The following is a 15,058-nucleotide window of genomic DNA, read 5'->3' as shown; positions in this document are numbered from 1 at the left end:
AAAGAAAATATACATGAATGAGAGTAGTTCATCATTCAGAGGTTAGCATCTTGTTCCTTGCAAACTGAAGTTCATGCTGGTGGTGCAATAAAGGGCAAACTTGCTGAGATTATCCTACCATCATATTATCTTGAGCAAGACAAGCTCAAGCAAGAGAGCATTAACAACAATGTTTTAAAAGAATCATAATTAAGCTTCAAAGTGCCTACAATATTCTAGGTAAGCCTCACATGCTTTGCACAGTTGAACTCATCTCCTCTTCACAGCATCTCATTAGATGAAAGCAATAATTATCACCACTATACAGATTAGAAAATAGAGGTCCTATGTAATTTTTCACCATTATCCACTCACGAAACGATTTGTTCACCATTCTCCATTTGGGAAATCTGTTTGCACAGCACAGCTCTTAACCAGTGTGCATATTTCTTTTAAGAAAGAAGCAAATAAAACTGACATAGGATTTAGGGTGATTCAGGTCATTTTGTCTATTGTACAATAAGAACCCTCAAGTTCTTGTCTATAACTTTGTTTTTCCTTCTCAGACAAATCTATCTCTAAAGCCTGCAGTGATGTTCCACACTCTAGATGAGAATGGGCTTTCCCAGAGGAAATTGGCAGTACCCTGCAATACCACATCTTGAAATCCCAGAGACATAAAGGAACTGCACATAAGGAAAAATCATACTCCTATTGCTCCAACATTTGCCAGTTCATTTACATGTAGTATCCAAATATAAATTTTATTCTTTCTTAAAAATAAATAACCGAAATAATAGCATCTGAGCTGCCAACTCTGTGAAAAAAAAGTTTTATAAATTCTAAAAGGCTGAACTGTGTGTGTATGTGTGGCTTTTTTCCTGGAAGCACACTATGTACTGTATGGATAATAACCAATACATTTTTCAAAACCTAAAAGCAATTTCAGATATCTGATAATCAGGTCATAACATCATCAACTGAGGCTGAGAATGTGAGAAACTTGATGTGAACAGATGGGAGAGAAGAAATGGGGAAGCTGTTTTTTGAGCAATGTGAAATGTGATATTAAATAATAATTGTTAATTAAAATATTTCTGCTTAAAGTGTGGTCTGTGGTTCTAGAGTATTGTTATCCTATAGTTTAGAAGTTGATAACCTCAAGACTGGAGAAATGGCTCATCTGTTTAGAGCACTGGCTATTCCTCTAAAGGAAACTGCTTCCATTTCTAGCACCACTTGGCATTTCACCACTGTCTATAACTACCTCCAAAGAATCTAATACTCACACAGACGTGCATACAGGGAAAACACCAATTGGTACAATGTACAAATAAATAAATCATTGTTAAGAGGAAGCAGTAGATAATCTCAGACCAAATTTGGCAAGTATTCATTTTCATTTGAGAATTTTTTTCTAGATAATTCTTATGCACATCAAAAATTGAGAATCATTGGACTGCAATGTCTCTTATTTACATTTAGGATCACAATGCAATATCAAATCTTATGCATTCTCTTTTGTGCTAAAGCTTTGGGTCATGCCACTTGAAAATGAATTCAAATAAAATGGTGATTTAGTGTACATATTTAGATTAATGTCTTTATATTCATGGATAAATAATTTCCAGTTAGTGTCAGAATATTGTTGTTTATCTGTGTCCTCAAAACAAGAAGAAATTGATGTAATCTTTAATTATTCTCTATTATAAAATCTGTACTCCCTGAAGGCATAAAGTATTAACTAACTCAGTCAACTCCAAGTTAATTCAATTTCCTTGGGTAAACTTAAAAGATTTAAGGTCAACCTAGACCTTATAGGTTTTCCTTGCTCCTAGATCTTCCTAGACTTCTACTACAAAGCAGCCAGGGCAAAGAGGTGCAAAGGTTGTATCCTATCAAATTTCTTCTAGAAGAGCTTATAAAGCCCCACTCAGATGTGAGGAAGTGACTCCTCACAGGGAATCCTAGGAGGAGACTATTTCCTAAGTCTTCTTTAGCACCAGGAATCTACTTCCCTTCCAACTCTCTCCCGTATCTTCAAGCCCCAGAGAATTCTTATCTCTTTAAGGCAAAGAAAAACCTGATTTTCAAGTAACCTTCTACATTTTTTTAAAGCTTAAAAGCCAGGAATCTGGTGTTTTTATTCTCCAGCTTCCAGCTGCCACTTTGCCCTGGGCTAAGGCCTACCTGAAGCCTAGAAGGTCCTAAGTGGAGGAAAGGTAACAGGGTGAGAGAGAATGAACAAAGGTTATCGTGGGCCAATACGGCAAGTTCCTTGCTGGTGACTTGGAATTCTCATTAGATAATATGAAGGTCCAGAGGAATTGGACTCTCTCTCTAACATTTAAATCATGAGAAAATAGGCCACATTAGCTTCTTCAGATGACATAATGTGAGGTGCCAAATTCCATGCCACTAAAAACTGACAGGAAGCTAAGAAGAAAAGGAACAACATGGTGTGGCTACACTCATGGTTTAATGAGGTATTCATATCTTAAATAAGGGAAATGCATACATAACTATTTGGAAGGAAAGAGTCAATTTTCATTGAGGGCATGGTTGCTGCTGATTCATTAACCATGCTCCAGTGGAAATCCATTCATCCAAGAACATATGGATAGTCCAGACTGGACTTAATGGGTTTACAAAACAAAACAAAAAGACACAAGGATGGATGGGTAGGGAATTATGGTTGGACCTAGAGGCTGTTGGGGAAAAGTGATGATTATGAACCAGATACCTTGTATATAATTCTCAAAGAACTAAGTAATATTTTCTATTAAAATACTATTTATAAACATGTACTAAACCATGTAGAAACATGAGTGCTATGGGAAAGAAAGGGTTAATGTTAAGGAAAAAAAAAAGGGAATCAAACTTTAGTCCAGTAATTAAAGTGGATATAACATTACCATTTCATTCTCTAGAGTGAAATATAATAAAAGTAGCCAGATTTCTGATCTGAGCCATCTCTGGAAGGGAAGAAAAGACATGAGAGATGAGTGTCCTAGGATATCAAACAGTCATTCACTGACATTTTATGGTTTTTACTTTTTTTAGAGCTTATTCTTACTTTTAAATTTCATATTAAATACAATTTTCCTTAAAAAAATTGCTCAGTCAATGATTGGGTTTTTCATGTAGAAGTACATAATTTCCTTTAGGAAATGTCAAACAACAGAATACATTTGTTACATGTATTGAAAAGCTTCCTTTCATATGTGTTCAAGCCTATGTAGACATGGGTTTTGTACTGGTTAGTTTTGTGTCAACTTGACACAGATGGAGTTATCACAGAGAAAGGACTTTCAGTTGAGGAAATGCCTCCATGAGATCCAACTGTAAGGCATTTTCTCAATTAGTGAGCAAGACGGAAAGGCCCCTTGTGGGTGAGACCATCTCTGGGCTGGTAGTCTTGGGTTCTATAAGAGAGCAGGCTGAGCAAGCCAGGGGAAGCAAACCAGTAAAGAACATCCCTCCATGGCCTCTGCAACAGCTCCTGCTTTCTGACCTGCTTGAGTTCCAGTCCTGACTTCCTTTGGTGATGTATGGAAGTGTAAGCCGAATAAACCCTTTCCTCCCCAACTTGCTTCTTGGTCATGATGTTTGTGCAGGAATAGAAACCCTGACTAAGACAGGTGTATATTCCTGGATTAGGTACTGTGTGCTAGTCACTCTACTATGTACAGGGGCAAAGGTGATAGGAAATGTTACTATCACCTCCTACCAGAGCTTCACAACATGTAAGATTAGGCAATTCCCATTTGATTTTCATTTTAAACAGTTAGAATGAATGCAATCATTTACTATAATATCCCCATCCCTACTTTTTCTGTACAATGAGTCACCTAAAGCATACTATTTTTCCTATAAGCATCAGTACGTTTACATGCACACAGACACCCACATACACAGAGAGAGACAAGCACACACACAAACACACAGAGAGAGATAAGCACACACACAAACACACACAGAGAGACACACACAGAGAAACACACACACACACACATTTCATACAGACATGCTTTACATTTCATTTATCTGATTAGCACACCAAGAAGTGGGCCTTCCCAAATATCACCGGCACTAGCAAGAGAAAACTAATCTCTATTCAAGACAAAAACAAAGCATTATGTATCTACAGATACATCAGTATCCAAAAATATCAGCATTTGCACTAGCTGACTGAGTTTCATTCTCTACAAAGGAATGTGATGATGGGTAACATCTGCTCAGGCTGCATTGTAGGACAAGAGTCCCAAATTTAGGAAACCACAGTCCATTAAATGGGCTTCAAGCAAGCCTGCACACATACTCTTCATGAGCAAGACTCTACTGTCATGTGTGTGTGTGTGTGTGTGTGTGTGTAAGCAAACCCATACACTGTACTAAAGGGAGACACTATCTTCTAATATTATTCTCTACCCAGACCTCACTGTTGTCTGAAAAAGCTAAACTATTCCTGTCAGTGCAACTGCTCAGGGGGCATGCAGAAATGCAGGTAATCCACACAAAACTGGCTTAAGCTAATTCTATGATGAACTAAGTCCTACCTTTTTCATCACCACACATTCACTTCCTGGTCCATAGCCCAATCAGTTAAAGAAGCTTAATACTTATTGAGGTTGTATCTTATGCCAAAACTTTAAAACACTCCATGTGTTAATTTACCTAGTTCTAGCAGCTATTTTGAGACAGTTGGAGACATTGCTTGCATTTTAGATTACTTTATATATAAGGACATTGAAATAAAAAAAAACAATTTAGAAAATCATCCAAGATAGTAGAATTAATATGTGATGGAATCCAAATATGAATTTCTTGAGCACATAATTGAGTGAATTAGTTCTTGGATTATTATAACCATAAAGACACATCTGGGATTGTAAATATATAAGGCTGAAATTAAGAGTGAGTAAGGGCTGGAGAATTGATTCAGTGGTTGGTAGCATTTATTTTTATTCTTGCAGATGACCTAGGTTTGATTCCTAGCATCCATATGACAGCTTATAACTGTCTGTAACTCTAGTCCAAGCAGATCTGATACTCTTCTTCTGACCCTTATGGCTAATAGAAATATACATGGCACATATGCATACATGCAGATAAAGCAGTCACATGCATAAAAATATAAATAAATCTAAAAATAAAATGTTAAAGAGTTTGACTGCAGTGCACACCATCTACAGACTTCTAAAAGCAGACTGAGATCTGAGGTCAACTTACATATAGTATCTAATGATGTCCTGTATATGTGTGTGTGTGTGTGTGTGTGTGTGTGTGTGCATTCCTGTTGTCATATATGTTGCTGCATGTGTATGTACGTGTATGTTGAGGTCTGAGGTTGATGTCAGTTGTCTTCTTCAATTGCTCTCTTGACCTTTATTTAAAGACAGGATCTTTGAGTCAACCTCAGAGTTCATCCATTTGGCAGTCTAACTTTCTATATGGTTGGGATCCCCTGTATCAGTTTCCTTTACTATCAGGTCACTATACCCACTGAGCATTTACATTGGTACTGGGAATACAAACTCAGGTCCTCTTCACCCCTGACCTATGTATTGATTTCTGAAATAACAAGAAGTTTTCTCAGAGACATCTATGTTACTTCATACCAAACTGAAGCTTTCCAGTGTAAGCTTAATTGGCCTAACTTGGATAAACTTCATGGCAAAAACTAGTTCTCTGTGAAAAAGAATTATTTCATACTTGTTTTTAGCAGTATGTTCATTGGCAGGACATTAAAAAAAAGTGGATCTGCTCTGTTTTATTAGTTGTGGAATAAATGTACAATGGAAAAACTAGCTCACGACTAAAACAGAAAGAAGTCATTCCTGGGCTCTGTTGCTGTCCCTGGACAGAGATAGGACCATAGCTGCACAAAATGCATGCTGCCTTATGTCTTAAATTTTTGTTTCACTAAGTGAAGTCTGGTTTCTTGTATGTATAATCTCCATATTCATCAAATGATCCATTTTGCCAGTTTTCCAAAAATAAGCTGGCATACACTTAGGTAAGAATGAGACAAAAATGAATGTTGCTGCATATTAACGTAAAAATATATAAAGAGAGGTGAGATAGGAAGGAAAAATTCAAAAACTAAAAACAAATGCATGTACTTATAATTGTACTGCCTAATTCTACAAAGAGCACTGAGTCATGGAACAGCACTCTTCAGTTTGTATATTTTAGTTTAATGTTTATGTTGTGTGATTAATCAATATATCATACATATGTTTTGAGGGCTTGTTAGACAAGTTTGTAAAGGGCAAGGTATAAGGCAGTGCCCAGGCTGAGGTAAATACTTGTGTACAATAGCTTAGACGTGCCTTTTTAGTCAATAAAGATCACAGAGTAAGTCTTTACATGTGTAGCCACTTCCTAAGTTACTCTTGGCTTTTCAAATATTACTTTGAAGGAGTATTTAAGCTGCTCTTACAATGTTACTATACTTGCTACCAATTATCTTTCTTTTCTATCTTTTATCCCCTCCCTCCCATATTCCATTCTCTTCTTCCTCCCCTCCTTCCTTATTCCTTCCTCTCTCCTTCCTCTCCTCCTTCCTTCCTTCTTTCCTTCCTTCTCTTTCCAAAAACACTAATGTAGAACATCTTGAGAGATTAAATTTTCTTGTGACGAAAGTGTGATTCAGCTCATATTTCCTCTGGACTTGTGCAGATAGCCTGGGGACACACTTTTGCTCTGACATTGGGAAGAGTCACATAACAGAATCTGAATGTTAATGCTGAATTTTTCTGCCAATTTAATTTCTTTTGAATAATTTCAGAAGTGCCTTTCAGTGATTTTTTTCCAGAATCTAAATCTTCAGATTAGATTCAAAATTTGAAAGTTAGAATTCAATCTTGGCTCTCTTTTGAAATGTATATGCCATTACAGTACTCGAGTTACATTGTTACATCACCTCTACCTTCATAAGAACCAAAAGGACTTCACACATGATTAAGGGATATGAGAAAAGCAGCAGACAATTAGTACACATGTGTTTGATTCATAAAGGTGAGCCAAATTCATTTTACAGATAGATAGATGAATGATAGATACGCTCTTTTGGCTGGGTAATGAAGGCTGTATGAATCTCATTGTTATAAAACTGTAACTGTCTGGAAGCAATAAACAAGAGTGATTTTTACATATTGTTAGAATGTCATAGTGATAAAGTGTAACAAAACACTGAGGCCTGGGTTAGTTCATAAGCTGTTAGCACTATATGCTCTAATAATAAATGTACTTGATTTTCAAATGAAGAAGCTGAAGACTAAAGAAACAGACCCGACTATCTCTTAAAATAGGATCCTCAGTATCCTTTCATCTAAAGACTGTTGCTCCTATAGACTTAGACATTTTAGAGTGGCATTTGAAAAATTCTAAGTTCTTAACATTTTTGGGAGAGGACAAATGTAGATAATCTTTAGTATTTTCTTTCCCATTGATATTTCCTTAAAATTATATTACTTCTTCCCATTTTCTTCTCCGTATAACCCCACCCATTTTGACCAATTTCTCTCTGAAACTGGTGGTCTTTTTCTTTCATTATTATTGCTACATATATATGTATATCCACACACAATTTGCTAAATCTGTTTAGTGTTGATTATATATATTATATATTGCTAATTATATAGCATATTATAATATGTATTATATTACATATCTTATATATTGTATGTTGTTACATATGATATAGCTATTATGTACAATACACATATTTAACATGTGTGTATTATATATATGCTATATATAAGTGATATATATTTTTAACACACATACATGTTGCATAGAAATAGATATAAATATAGAGGTAGATAGAAATATAACATTTATTTGTTTTAGGGGGATGACTACTGGGTATTGGATGATCAACTGAGAGGTGTCTTCACTGGAAAAGACTATTTCTTCTTTTCTCAGCACTTATTAACCACCTGAAGCCTTCATCAAAGGTTGAGACCTCCTGAGATTTACCCTTCCCACATTGGCATGTCTATTGGTGCTGTACTTGATCAGATCTTCTTGTTTAGGCAGCCATGATGTTGCAGTGTCATAGGGGTAGCTTTTTTGTCTGATCTGGAAAACACAATTTCATATCAGAACTTGTGGTCTTCTAGCTCTTACAATGTTTCTACCTCCTCCTCTGTAATATTCCCCAAATCATGACTACAGGACTTATTTGTAGATCAGTTGGGCTAGGCACCCTGTGGTCAGTTGTTCTCTACATTTTGACCAGTTGTGACTTTCTGTAATGGTCTAACTGCTGCAAAAGGATGATTATTCATGAGAAGCAAGAACTACACCTATCTATGAATACAAGGATATGTATTTAGAATGCAGATAGAAATTATATTCATTTCAGAAATTAACAGCATTAGGTTTTCCTGTAAGATCTCATGTTCTCACTGGTAATGGTAATCGCATGACAGGGTTTACAGTACCGGGCTGTTTTTTTTTCCTCCTGTTAAATGGGCTTCAAGTTTAATTAGACACAAAAATATGCATGTCATTATTACACCTTAAGAATATCTTGCTATGATGGTTATTGTAGTCCACAGGCATCACAGGTCCTTGTTCTATGGATAGCTCCTGTAGCATTTTCAAGTACTATGAAAACTAGTCTTTGTTGCAAGATATTTAAATGACATCTTGAAGCCCAATATTGTGTTGTTTACTAGAAAAACCTGCTTTGAGTTGTGGTGTGGCTTAGCACATACTTTAAATCTAAGAGTGTTCTGTTTACTGCAAACAGGATTAAATAAAATCAACCATAGGTTAAGAGGTAGTAAAAGCAACCAATTTACAGGGACTGAAGATAAGAAAAACCATAGAGAGTAACATGAAGTCAGGAGGATGGGTAGCCACACAGGAAGTAAAAGGGAAGGGCACTCCAGTTCATGGCACAATGACATAGACAAAGACAAACAGAACCCATTGCAGAGAAGTTTAGACAAGGACCTATTGTGTTCCTGAAGGATAAAACTTAAGAAGTGCGGCCCAAAGTTGTTAGAAAAAAACAACCTTAGTTTATCCAATTACTATGCAAGACTTACCAAGAGAGGATAATCACACCCAAGGTTATGAATAAATTAAATTGAATCCTGTGGACATATTAGGTTTGAAGAGATCCAAGGAAGCGACCATTTCATACGGTTCACATTCACCCAAGGTGAAGCCGATATTGAATACATGGGCAACTCAGAGCAGAATTATCCCCCTAAACTGAAAATATTTGGCAACAGCAATATTGGAAGTTAATCCTCAGTTACCATGGTGAACGTGGTGAAAAGAGGAAGCTACAGTCATAGAATAGCAAAATAGGACTAGAGGTATTAATATTTTCCAAGTTCAGTTGCTAGGTTCTGAAGATCAATAAGCTAAGTTACAAAGGCAACTTGAGTTGCATAATCACACCTTGGTGCTATGTCATTTAGCAGCTGTAAATACTGGGGACATGGTCGAAAAATCAGAAAAGAGGTCTGAGTCATTTTCTAAAATTATGCAAGGCCAAACATAAGCCTTCACCGTTTTTTTTTTTTTTTTCAGAGATTGACTTCAGCTCTAGATGCAATCAAGAACAGCTCCAGTAAATAAAAACATCAGGAGAGATGAGAAAACAAGTATTTTGACAAAGTGCCATAAATCCAAGTTGACCATAAGCAGGATACAACAGCTCTGGAGAGACATTGAATAGTAGAAAAAAAAATCAGTCTGTATAGTTTAAATATGTGTTGACCTTAGAATGGAAACCAGGACATGTGTTATGTTGGAGAAGAGGTTTTGTTTTTGTTTTCAGAGAAGAAGAAAAGCTACGGATACTGTGAAAACTGATTATATTTGAACAGAGAGATCTCCTGAATAACAAGAGGTGACAACTTGGTCATGTAGTTGAAACTAACTTCTAAAAACTAACAAATGCCTTTGACTTGATCAGTGGTAAATACTACTACTACTACTACTACTACTACTACTACTACTACTACTACTACTAATAATAATAATAATAATAATAATAGTTTCCAAATGATGATTCAGCAACGGTGCACTCATCTTACTGGCATGAAATGAAAGATGGGTTTTGTTTTGGTTTTTTTTGTTTGTTTGTTTTTGTTCTTTTTTGTTTTTCTTTTTTGTGGATACTTTTTGCACATTTTATTGGTTTAGGGCACATAAGACCCTAGGCTGAGAGATGGAGGGTGGCTGGAGTTCTCTGGTGGTCACTTGTAATAGAATCATGGGTTCTGGCTGTGTTGTATGACAGGGAGTCGGGGGCCAGGATGGCTGGTGGTGGCAAACCCTGACTTCCCTGCTGCTTGTATCTGTATGGGGAGCTGGGGGGAAGTCAGGAGTCCAGGGGCTAGATGCAGAACTTGTGGGTGCATGGGCCACAGAGAAGATGAGTCAGTGAAGCTGGTCTGCTGGTTGGCATGCTCCATCTGTTTTTGCAAAGAGAGGGCACTGCCGGGTTGGCGGAACCCTGGCTGAGTGGGCTGAAAGTAGCCATGCACTGCATAGGGTTGTGGCTGTGGCTGAGACAGGTATTGCACCGCAGGAAATGTTGAAGGGCTCTGAGCTGCTGGCTAGGACTATAGGCTGGTTGTATTGGCCCATAATGAGGTGGGGGCTGAGCAGCCCAATAAGCACCCACTGGACTGCCTTGGAATTGTCCATGTTCTGGGGTTCCTGCAAAGCAGCTGCTGATCCCACAAGTGCCGGGTCGTAAGCACTTGTGGTCCAAACATCTGCTTGGCTCTGTCAGCTGCCATGAGAGTACCTGGGCCATTGTGTCCTCCAGGATGCCCCTCTATGCTGAGAAAGTAAGTTCCTGTATGAATCTTCAGGCTCTGCTGGTATGCAGCTGACGTCAGAGCGGTTAAGTCACTCTGTTCTTTTCACCTCCGTTTTTCTTCCTCATGCAAAACTTTCTTGAGCTGCAAGAAAAGCTGGCTTTTCTCCTCCTGTAGAGCTGAAAACTTCTCCTGCAGCTTCAGAATTTGTTCCTTGGTATCTTCTTGTGACATTTTCTCTTCCATTTCCTTTTCTTTCTTCTCTCCTGCTCTTCTTTCATCTTCTGTTCCAACATCTTGTCCACCTCTTCTTCCTCCTGCCGTTTGTGCTCCGGTTCCATCATGATGTGCCTGTGCTGTGCCCTGGCCATGGTGGTGGAAAGCTTGGGGCGATTCAGGAGTCCTTGCATGATGCTGTTGGTGGCGCTTGGGCAGTGGGAAACAGACTCTGTCACTGACTGCCAGACCACAGGCTGGGCCTGCCTTGTCAGAGAAAGTGCTTTTTCCGTGGCCTCCGGCGCACCTTGACCCCTATGTCATATTCGGTGGTCAGGATAAATCCTGAAAACGAGTTTTCTTAAACCGTGTGTCTTAATTCCGTGTTATACTGTTAGACTGTAGATTAATTACCATGTGACCCACAGCATCTTGGACATCAGCTTTTGAGTTCTCTTAAATGAGAAAAGATACTCTTTTATTGTTTTGTATTAGAAACACAGTTAAAAGATTTGAAATGTTTTAAGTAAATTCGAGGGGTTTCTACTGTTCTAACTTTTTTTTTTTAATCTCTAAGAGTTAGAGTGATTTGGAACTAAGATATCATATTTGAACAGGGTGGAGGTATCCTGCCTTTAATCCCAGCAGAGGCAGGTGAATCTCTATAAATTAGTTCTTTTCTAAATTCTAGAGGTACAACTAGCATAGTGGAGGTGGTACATGCCTTTGATCCCACCACCCAGGGACAAAAACTCTGATACAGCTCCTAATTAGTATGTTTGCACACTAGAGAAATCACATACCATTTATAGTTATTATAAAAACTTTCTAGAGGACTTGTAGAAAGGCACCTAATTTTCAATGGGTACAGGAACAAAAAGAGCTTTTGTGACTTCCAGTAATCTCATTTGCATGCATTGCAACCCTGATCTAATTGAACCAGATGATACCCTAACTATGGGTATCATATGTATTGGTGAATTGATAACTGGAGATTCTTCTTAAAACAAAAAGGAGTCTACCAACCTTTACCTGTTGGCTTCTATTAGAAATAATTTCCAGAAATGAAGAATAAATATTCTGGACATTTTACAAGGCATGGAGAACCTTATACTCAGTCACTGACTACCACTGTAGGCCATAATGGTACCACTTATAAGGATGAATTGGATACATGCAATGGCAGTGTCGTTTGCAGGCTTAGTCATAGAAGGAAAGATAGTATAATGAAACTAGTACCTGTCTGAATTCCTTTGTGACAAGGTTGTGGTAGCAAAAAGTCTGTGCCTTCCCCAGCTGAGGAAATAGCTCAGTGGATTATAATTCCCATCCATAAACCTCTCCCACAAAAGAGGCATATATTGAACTTTGGCTAATGCACAGTTTACCGACAGTTCACAAATCACTGATGGAAACAAAACTCATGGAAAACAGCAGCCTATAGACCAGGGGCATGGAATGGCCAATACAGAAGGAAAGTACCAAAAATCCTCAAAGCACTATTGACTATAAGACAACTAGGGGGAAAAGAAAAGGAAAATATTTCTCTTCTCTATCTCCATTCATACTACATATACAATGGTGTAGCTATGAAATTATCAAAATGGAAAACCACTAACTGGCAGATCTGGTCATAGAGGCATGAATGGAAAAGGCAAAACCTAGCAAAACTTAGCAAAGACATCAAATTTTATGTAGCTCATACAGGCAAGATCGACAAACCATCTGAAGATAATGAAATAGTGAACAATTTGCTATCATGTTTAAGTAAGACTAGAATATTAAAATTTGCCAGTGAGCAAATTCTGAGCTAATCAGAAAGAATATAGATTACACATTTGAAAAACTTGAAAGTTTATCCCTACCACTAAAAAATAAGGGTAATGGAGAATGAAATTAAACTAGGATAACCCTTTGAGAATAACTATTGTCATGAACCCATAGCCAGGCAGTGGTTCAGGCCTTTAATCCCAGCATTTGGGAGGCACATGCCTTTAATTTCAACACTTGGGAGGCAGAGGCAGGCACATAAGAATTACAGTGATTTAAATTTAAAAGCTACTTGCAAAAGGCAGGCTGGAATTCAAAGTGAATGTTCTTTGTGATCTACAAATAAATACACTTAAGCCTTGAATGTATAAGGAGAAAGGAGGAATATAGGTATATTTATACACACACACTAAGGTATATTTAGTTTCAAATTTTCAAAGGAATTTTTTTTTAAATTTTCAATTGAAAGTTAAGACTTTTTCTGTTGCCAAAAGACATTTTGCCCTAGGAAAGACATAACTTGCCAAAATACGCAACCCCCAGAGATTGGGTTGGGGCAAGATTTTGCTTTTATCTTTCCAGGAGAATCAAAGCATCTGACAAAGGAATCCTGTGAGCGCTGGACAAGTGAAATATTTTTGAAGGAAAAGGACAGATTATCAAGAGAAAATGTCCTAAGAACAGGAGTCAGTTGGCCAACTGGTATTCCCCATTTCAGGCTTGTCTATGCTGCCCTCTGCAGTCATAAGTGGCAAATGGTCTTTATGTGGTCCCCATTCAATTAAAAATTAAAGCTGGCCTTGACATTGGAGTGTAGCTCTCTTCTTCTCTAAACCTACACATGCTTGTTAAGAAAAACCAAAATCTCTTTCTCATATCAGAAGAGCCACCTGGTATGGGACGGAGGAAAACAAAAAAATAAGGGACTTTTCTATTGGTACTAATCTCATAATCTTTTACTTTTCATTTGACTCTCTAAAATTTTTCTTAAGGTATAAATGTTATCTTAAAATCTATAAGATTATTATGCATATATTAACTTCTGTCGTGATACTAGTCATACAAAGTACTAACAAATTTTCAAAATAAACTTCATCCTCCTGTAGTGTTTTGTGGTTTGAGTCTCAAGCAAGTAATTAGTAACAAAGTTTGTGTACCTCAGATATACCTGTGATCCTCAAAGCTTTCTCAGATTTGTGGACTATGGCATTTAAAATGTTTAAGTTTTCTACCATTCCTAACAGTACTCTACCATATTAGCAACGAACAATCCACCTGGATTTTGGTAACGGTACCACTGGGGGAAACTGCACCATGCCTTCTTTCTGCCACAGGTTCTGCGCAGTGGATACCTTTGGGTTTACTGCTGTGCTCTACCTAGTCAGGATTGCCACTAAGCTAACAAACTCCCCCGAAAGATGAACTTCACCCTAAAAACTGCTCAGGACATTCAAATTGCTGAGTCCATAGGAGACTGACACAAACATTTTACAGAACTTTGACTTCAAGCATTCTTAATCCTAAAACTGTCAAATGCAACCAAGCTGGACCTTTTGGAAAGCTTACCAGAAATAGCTTCATTATTGTAAAGAGTTTTACTATGTTAGAGTTAAAATCTTCTCTTTCTATTTAGACAAAAGGGGTGAAAATGTTGCAAGACATTTGATCACTCTGTAAACCCCAAGATTTTGTTGTTTACTGGAAAAACCTGTTCCAAGTTGTGGTGTGACTCAGCCCTAGCACACCATTTGATACAAGAGCTTTTTATCTATTCTAAACAGGATTACATAAAGTCAACTATAGGTCAAGAGACAGAGCAAGCAACCAGTTAAGAGGGAGTGAACATAGAAAGAAACAGAGAGAGGCATCTTGGTTCCCAGATTCCACCAAGACTAGTTTGCACAGGTGAGAGTGTGGACTAAAGAAGCTAACAACTTCTGGGACAGGCGGGAGCCACAGAGCTTCTGAGGGAGACCCCTTCTCTGGCTCCAGACATCTGGGAACCTTCCCTGCCAGAGGAGAGGTGTCTGACCTGCCCAGGAGGTCTTTGCCAGAGCACCCGAGGGAGCCATTTTGGTTCCTAAGACTAGTCTGCACAGGTGAGAGTGTGAACTACAGAAGCTAACAGTTTCCTGGACAGGCACTGTTTGGGGCCTTCATCTCCTACCAGGAGGCAAGTCCAAACACAAGATATCTGTGCACCTTACCTGAAACAGGAGAGGTTGCCTGCAGAGAGTGTTCTGGCCACTGAAAGTCAGGAGAGAGCTAGTCTTCCAGGTCTGCTGGTAGAGAAT

The 15,058-nt window shown here is 37.9% G+C and overlaps 1 pseudogene; it reads right to left on the bottom strand.

The window, feature by feature from the left end:
• Window positions 1-10,208: 10,208 nt before the first annotated feature.
• LOC110312112 (G protein pathway suppressor 2 pseudogene) lies at window positions 10,209-11,188 on the bottom strand (annotated as a pseudogene).
• Window positions 11,189-15,058: the final 3,870 nt, after the last annotated feature.

This window comes from Mus caroli, unplaced genomic scaffold (assembly GCF_978045245.1).
Source record: "Mus caroli unplaced genomic scaffold, Mus_caroli_1 scaffold_17, whole genome shotgun sequence".
Taxonomy (NCBI): domain Eukaryota; kingdom Metazoa; phylum Chordata; class Mammalia; order Rodentia; family Muridae; genus Mus; species Mus caroli.
The sequence above is the reverse complement of the archived record's forward strand: the minus strand, read 5'-3'. Positions and strand labels throughout refer to the sequence as shown.